Raw genomic sequence first — 6,000 nt, forward strand, 5'->3', positions numbered from 1 at the left:
TTCCTAACATTTTGAAATAGTGTTCATACTTAGAATTTGGCTAATCCAGGATCGCTCTTCTCTAGGTTTTTAAGACATTCAGGCAGTCTATAAAATCTTCTTCAAAATGTAAGACCATTTTCAAAATTCTTGCTACTCTTTTGCATCATTTACTGAGAGAATTAAACTTATGTTTTATATGTTTCCAGTTCTGTTCTCCTGAGTGAGTTATCTGAAAGTTAACTGGGTAGTTGAAATCTATGGACCATCTCCCTGGTTGTGGAGATTTGCCTTTGTTCCACTTCATCTTCCCTGACTTCTTGATTTGGAGATCTGTCACAGGCCCCTGCTGTGAGATCTTCTTTATTCTGTTTTCCTTTTATCCTTACCCAGAGACTTTCAAGAATTCTGCTTTGTTCTTCCTATTTCCATAGTTACTTTGGTATTTGAATATCTTCCTATGTCTCATCCTGCTAGATAGAGAAGTTCATGGATGCTTAGTTTGAATATGGAATGAGAGCTGGATACTTAATAATTAGCACAGAAGCCAGCCTAGAAATTCCCACAGCTGGCCATATCATATACCCTTCTGTACTCATTATTTTACTATGTTTTTGATAATATTCTGCTTCTCAAAGACTAAACAAGTCACAATTTCTTGCCTTAAAAATCATATTCATTTTCTGTGGCTCCACCTTTTATTCATTTTTTTAATATTTATTTTATTTTTGAGAGAGCACAACTGGGGGGAGGGGCAGAGAGAGGGGAACAGAGGATCCAAAGTGGGCTCTGCACTGACAGGCTGACATTTCTGAGCCTGATGTGGAGCTCGAATTCACAAACCACGAGATCAGGACCTGAGCCGAAGTCAGACACTCAACTGACTGAGCCACCCAGGTCCCCCACCTTATATTCATTTTTAAACAAATACCTTATTGTCTTACTTCAGTTGCCAGTTTCTGATTTTCTTTTCTCCCATGATGATAATTTGGATTTCATTCCTCACTTGTTCCGCTCCCCTTCCTCTAAGTCTAGTATCTCCTTTTACCTCAGAAAAGAGATTGTAACCACCCTGATAAATAGTAGACAAATAATTAAATTCTGTGGAGCAAGAATTAGAACATTATTTTACGAGACTTCTTCAAATCCTACTATTCCTCCAGGCACTAGTATACCAGAGGCTTGTATTCACAGTCACAACTTGCCCTTCTAAAAAAAAAAGATAACGCTCTTCTGGAAGGTGAGGTGGAAGGATGCGCCATGAGAAGATTGAGACACTATTGATGAAAAAACATCAAAAAGAATTCTTCCAATTCTTTTTATATGGTATTTAGATTAGAGGGGAGGGGAAAGAAAGACAAGCATTGATCCCATTCTTCAAACCGCACTACTGAGCATCTTGGTAATACAGTTAACATCCACATTCCTCAGTTTCCAACATGCTTTGCAGAAATTATCTCATATGTGAGGTGGGTAGGCAGATAATAAATAAACTTATTACATGAAAAACCAATTTTAATACATTATACTAATGTAAGAAAAAATTCTTTCCATTTTACACAAAAGTAAAAAAGGGTCTTAAGGTTGAAGACCTGCCTATGTGATACACCCAGTCTCCTGACTGGCAAGGCAAGGATATATGGAAATCTCTGACTTGAAAGAGTTTACAAATAGTATGAAGAATGTAGGACCCAAAAAGAGCAAATAACATCACCGCCATCGTCATCATCATATTTAGTGCTTACCTTATGCCACTCGTTGCTTTTACATGAACTGATTCATTTTAATCCTCTCTGCAGTCTTGTCAGACAGGCATATTTTATCTTCACTCGGTAAGGTAGAAGTCACTATAGCACAGAGGGTGTTTAGTAACTTGAATCAGGTCACCAGAAAGGAAGTGGTAGCACCAGGATTTGAAGTCAGGTGCCTAGATCCAGAGTCTATATTGGACTACTATATTCTACTGTCTTTCTACAAAACGGTATAGGAAAATGCATTATACTGAGGGAAAGAAATAAAGAGAAGAAGGAAGGAAGGAAGGAAGGAAGGAAGGAAGGAAGGAAGGAAGGAAGGAAGGAAAGAAAGAAAGAAAGAAAAGAAAGAAAGAAAGAAAGAAAGAAAGAAAAAGGAAGGACTGAAAGAAAGGCGAACATTTGTCTCACCAAAAACAAAAACAAAAAGCTAGTATAGAACAGGAATCTGGGATAAGATTTATTTAACTGGAAGAAGCTAAGAAAAGATCATAAGCAGAAAAGAAAAAGAAAGTCTGTGCTTGGCATTTTCAGGAACTGCCAGTGGAACCATTCTGACAAAAGCAGAGGATTGCGTAAAGGTATAAGAATGGAGTGTTAGGTGTGAATATGTTCTGGCTGGTCTACATGAAACGTTAAGTCTGGACTCAGTAATTAACAGTGGAAAACCATAAAGCCTTTTTAATAAGGAGCTAACAACTTCAAAAATTTGTTTGCTCTGATAAACAGAAGGAGAGGAAGACACAAGACCTACAGAGAGGACTTAGCAACTCTTGCAACAGTCTCAGTGGTTTGGGGTACAAGGACTTGAACTAGAGTGATATGGGAGGAGGGGAGGATGGAGAGTCCATAACCAACATTATTCACAGCAAATTCATAGGTCCTGGTGACAGGATGGGGGAAACTCTGGATTTTCAAGACACGACCCATACCCTCACACAACAAACGCTGTTCTCTGAGTGCCTCCTATGGTATTTGAATTTGCAACCTCTCAAATGTGTGGCTCTGGGGGAGTTTGGCAAAACCATTTACCTGCAGGAGATGGAAGACCAGAGAACTGTGGCCCCACCCTAAACCAACATAGTAGAAGGAATAAACATGAAGATGTCCAGTAACCAATAGAGGATTTTTTCATGAGAAAGGGGCTTTAGCCACTAACACTGTCACTTTGGACAAGCAATTTATATTTTCTAAAACTCTGCTTCCCAATTGTAAAATGAAACTAATAGGATTTACACCTCTAAAATTGTTGATGCCATTTAATGAGTCATGCTATCTAAAACCCTTAGTATAGTGCCTAGCATTGATAGCTACTAAGTAAAGGACAATAATTATAATTATAGGTATACTTTTCTAAGGCAATCACAAACCTGAGGTGCAAATGCAAGCTAGTGTTTCTATTATTTTATCCATGCATCTTTATTGGGCAACTATGAGCTCTGTGCAAAGCATCAGAAACATATAAAGAATAAACATAGTTTATGTCCTTGAGAAATTCCTTGGTAAGAAGTAAAAGGGTGAGAGTTAAAATGTCTTCACAGGAGAAAGAGTTTCTGAAGTGGACACTACCATTGAAGAAGAAAAATTGTAAAGAAAAGACTGGGAAAAGACAAAATTCAAGACCAGAGTCAGGAAGAGAATATATAGAAAATGTCACAAAGGGTGAAAGTGAAAGGAATAACTCTTAGATTATGCTGAATTTGGAATCTCTAGAAATATACAACAGTTTATCCTCCACGGAATAAGGAATATCCACTAATAACAACTCTTGCAACAACTAACCCTTACATATCACTTACCACATACCAGGCATTATTCTAAGTGCTTTATACATATTAGTTCATTTAATTTGCAGAACAACTTTTGCAATAGCTTCTATGTTTTCCCCCTGTACCTAATAATGAAATAACAAAGGCCCACAGAAGTCAATAATTTCTCCAAGGTTATTCTACCACTAAAATGGTGGAGCTAAGAGTTAAAACTCCACACCTCCAGCTCCATAGCCTATGCTCTTAGAAGCATCTACAATTAGACCCTGGAAGAAGGGAGGTATTTCATGACAGACAACTTTCTAAGGGTAAAAGAAAAGTGGTACTCTAATACTGTCAATGCAGTGTGCTATTTCCTAGAATATGTATGCAATTAGCTTCATGGAATCTGTCCTTCCACTTTTTGTGAGGAAAGTTTGCTCTCAGGAAAGACTAAAGCTAAACCATGACTTTGAAGTCCTGAGGAGAAATGAACAAACTGTGGGCATGCCCAGGACCAAGCATGCCATCTCTACTTTCCAGGTGAGTGCTGAAATTCTGGGAGGCAAAGCTGAATTTGGGAAGTGAGAGACTGACCATATAAATAATGTTGCAGAATGGGATATGGGTTGCTGTTACAGTTAAGATATTGCAGTGAAGACTCCCTCCCAGAGTGAGACAACTCCACTGAGTCAGGGAAATCAGAGGTTCCAAAGGCTTACCAAATGGACACCTGATTACTGACACAATTCAATTACACACGAAACCAACACCACGAAATCTGTGAATACACAACACAAAGTTAATAATAACATCAGGAAAATGGGGGTGCCTGGGTGGCCTCAGGTGGTTGGGTGTCCAACTTCTGCTCAGGTCATGATCTCACGGTTTATGAGTTCAAGCCCCACACTGGGCTCTGTGCTGACAGCTCAGAGCCTGGAACCTGCTTCGGATTCTGTGTCCCCGTCTCTTTCTGCCCCTCCCCCGCTCATGCTCTGTCTGTCTCTCTCAAAAATAAGTAAGCATTTAAAAACTAATAATAATAGGGGTGCCTGTGTGGCTCAGTTGGTTAAGTATCTGACTCTTGACTTCAGCCCAGGTCATGATCTCACAGTTCATGCCCCACATCGGGCTCTGTGCTGACAGTGCAGAACCTGCTTGGTTGGCATCCTCTCTCTCTCTCTGTCTCGCTCTCTCTCTTTCTCTCTCATTCTCTCAAAAAATAAACTTAAAATTTTTTTAAAAAAATAATATCATGAAAATGTTATTGAGCACTTATTCTGCATCAGATATAGTTCCAAGTGTTTTCCATGCAGTATCTAGTTTAACCTCACAATTCTATGTGAGGGGTAGCATTATTTTCATTTTATAGACAATGAAACTGAGGTACAAAGGCCACACAGCTAATAAGTGCTAGTGTCAGAATTGGAACCCAAGTAGTCTGACCTAGAGCCCCTGTTAACGGGAACAATTCATTACATTCAGGTAGACATGCAATCTTTATTTTTTGTTTATTTTACAACTGGAAGTTTGTGCCTCTTAATCCCCTTCACCTATTGACTGGACTGATATTTGTCACACAATTCAGAGCACTTTTCGGGCCTTATTAAGGCCTGGGTCAACAACTCATGCTATTAACTGCAGAAGAGCTCCTCTCTCTATTAGCGTTTCTCTCCACCAATCCAGATTAGGCCTAAATTGTCTTATATTTTCAGGATGATATACAGATTAAAAATACAGTAATAGGTACAGATAGCACTATTGATGCGAGGTCCTAGACTGAGAAAGGAACCATGGTTTGAAATTTGAGTTGGTTAGTAAATATGTCTTTAAGTCTATTCAGATTCATTAAGCAGTGATCTTTTCTTTTTATGTGGAGCAATTTTCTGTTCATTTTAGTGGGTCAATAAGACTGGGAATCTATTAAACATTTTTTTTCTACCTACTAGTTGGAATAAAACATCCACTGTGAAAAACTAAAAGCTCTTCACTAAAGTCATACAACGGTTCACCACTAGATGGAGCAACGAAATTTGGAATTTTTCACTCCCGGCAAAACGTTAAGCTTGTTTTGAATTGAGTCTCAATTTTAAGTCATTTATTTCTTATCTGCTCCCTTTTCTTTTTTCCTCATCAGATGTTTGCACATGTATTATAATCTCTGGCCGAGAAAATTTAATAAAAACATCTTGCTATTAGTGTATTTAAAGCTCTGTGTGAAAAAATGGGCCATAGGCAAATAAAAATTCAGAATTTCAAGCAAAATGAATTAGAAATTCAACTTCCACAGACTTTAACATGCTTAACAACTACATCAGCTACTCTCCTATCTGTAATCTGCTGGTGAACAATGTGACCCATCCCGTTGAGCCAAGCAAAAAATACCTCTGACCCACCAGAACAAGTGTCACATAGTTTGTGTATAGATGGCTTTGTGTACACATTAAACAGCACAAGTATGGCTTGTGTATGAATTAAACAATACGGGCCTGGCCGGAAGAACCAGGGTGATGTTTGATAGT

At 38.5% G+C, this 6,000-nt stretch overlaps 1 long non-coding RNA gene across 2 annotated transcripts in view; it reads right to left on the reverse strand.

Moving 5' to 3' along the window:
* LOC115521222 overlaps positions 1-2,042 on the reverse strand; it is a 97,414-nt gene extending 95,372 nt beyond the window's left edge. For both annotated transcript variants that reach the window (XR_003970993.1, XR_003970992.1), the window contains exon 1: positions 1,725-2,042. This is a non-coding gene — a long non-coding RNA (uncharacterized LOC115521222). The remainder of the gene's footprint in view (positions 1-1,724) is intronic.
* Between the last annotated feature and the right edge of the window lie 3,958 nt (positions 2,043-6,000).

Source organism: Lynx canadensis, chromosome C1 (assembly GCF_007474595.2).
Source record: "Lynx canadensis isolate LIC74 chromosome C1, mLynCan4.pri.v2, whole genome shotgun sequence".
Taxonomy (NCBI): domain Eukaryota; kingdom Metazoa; phylum Chordata; class Mammalia; order Carnivora; family Felidae; genus Lynx; species Lynx canadensis.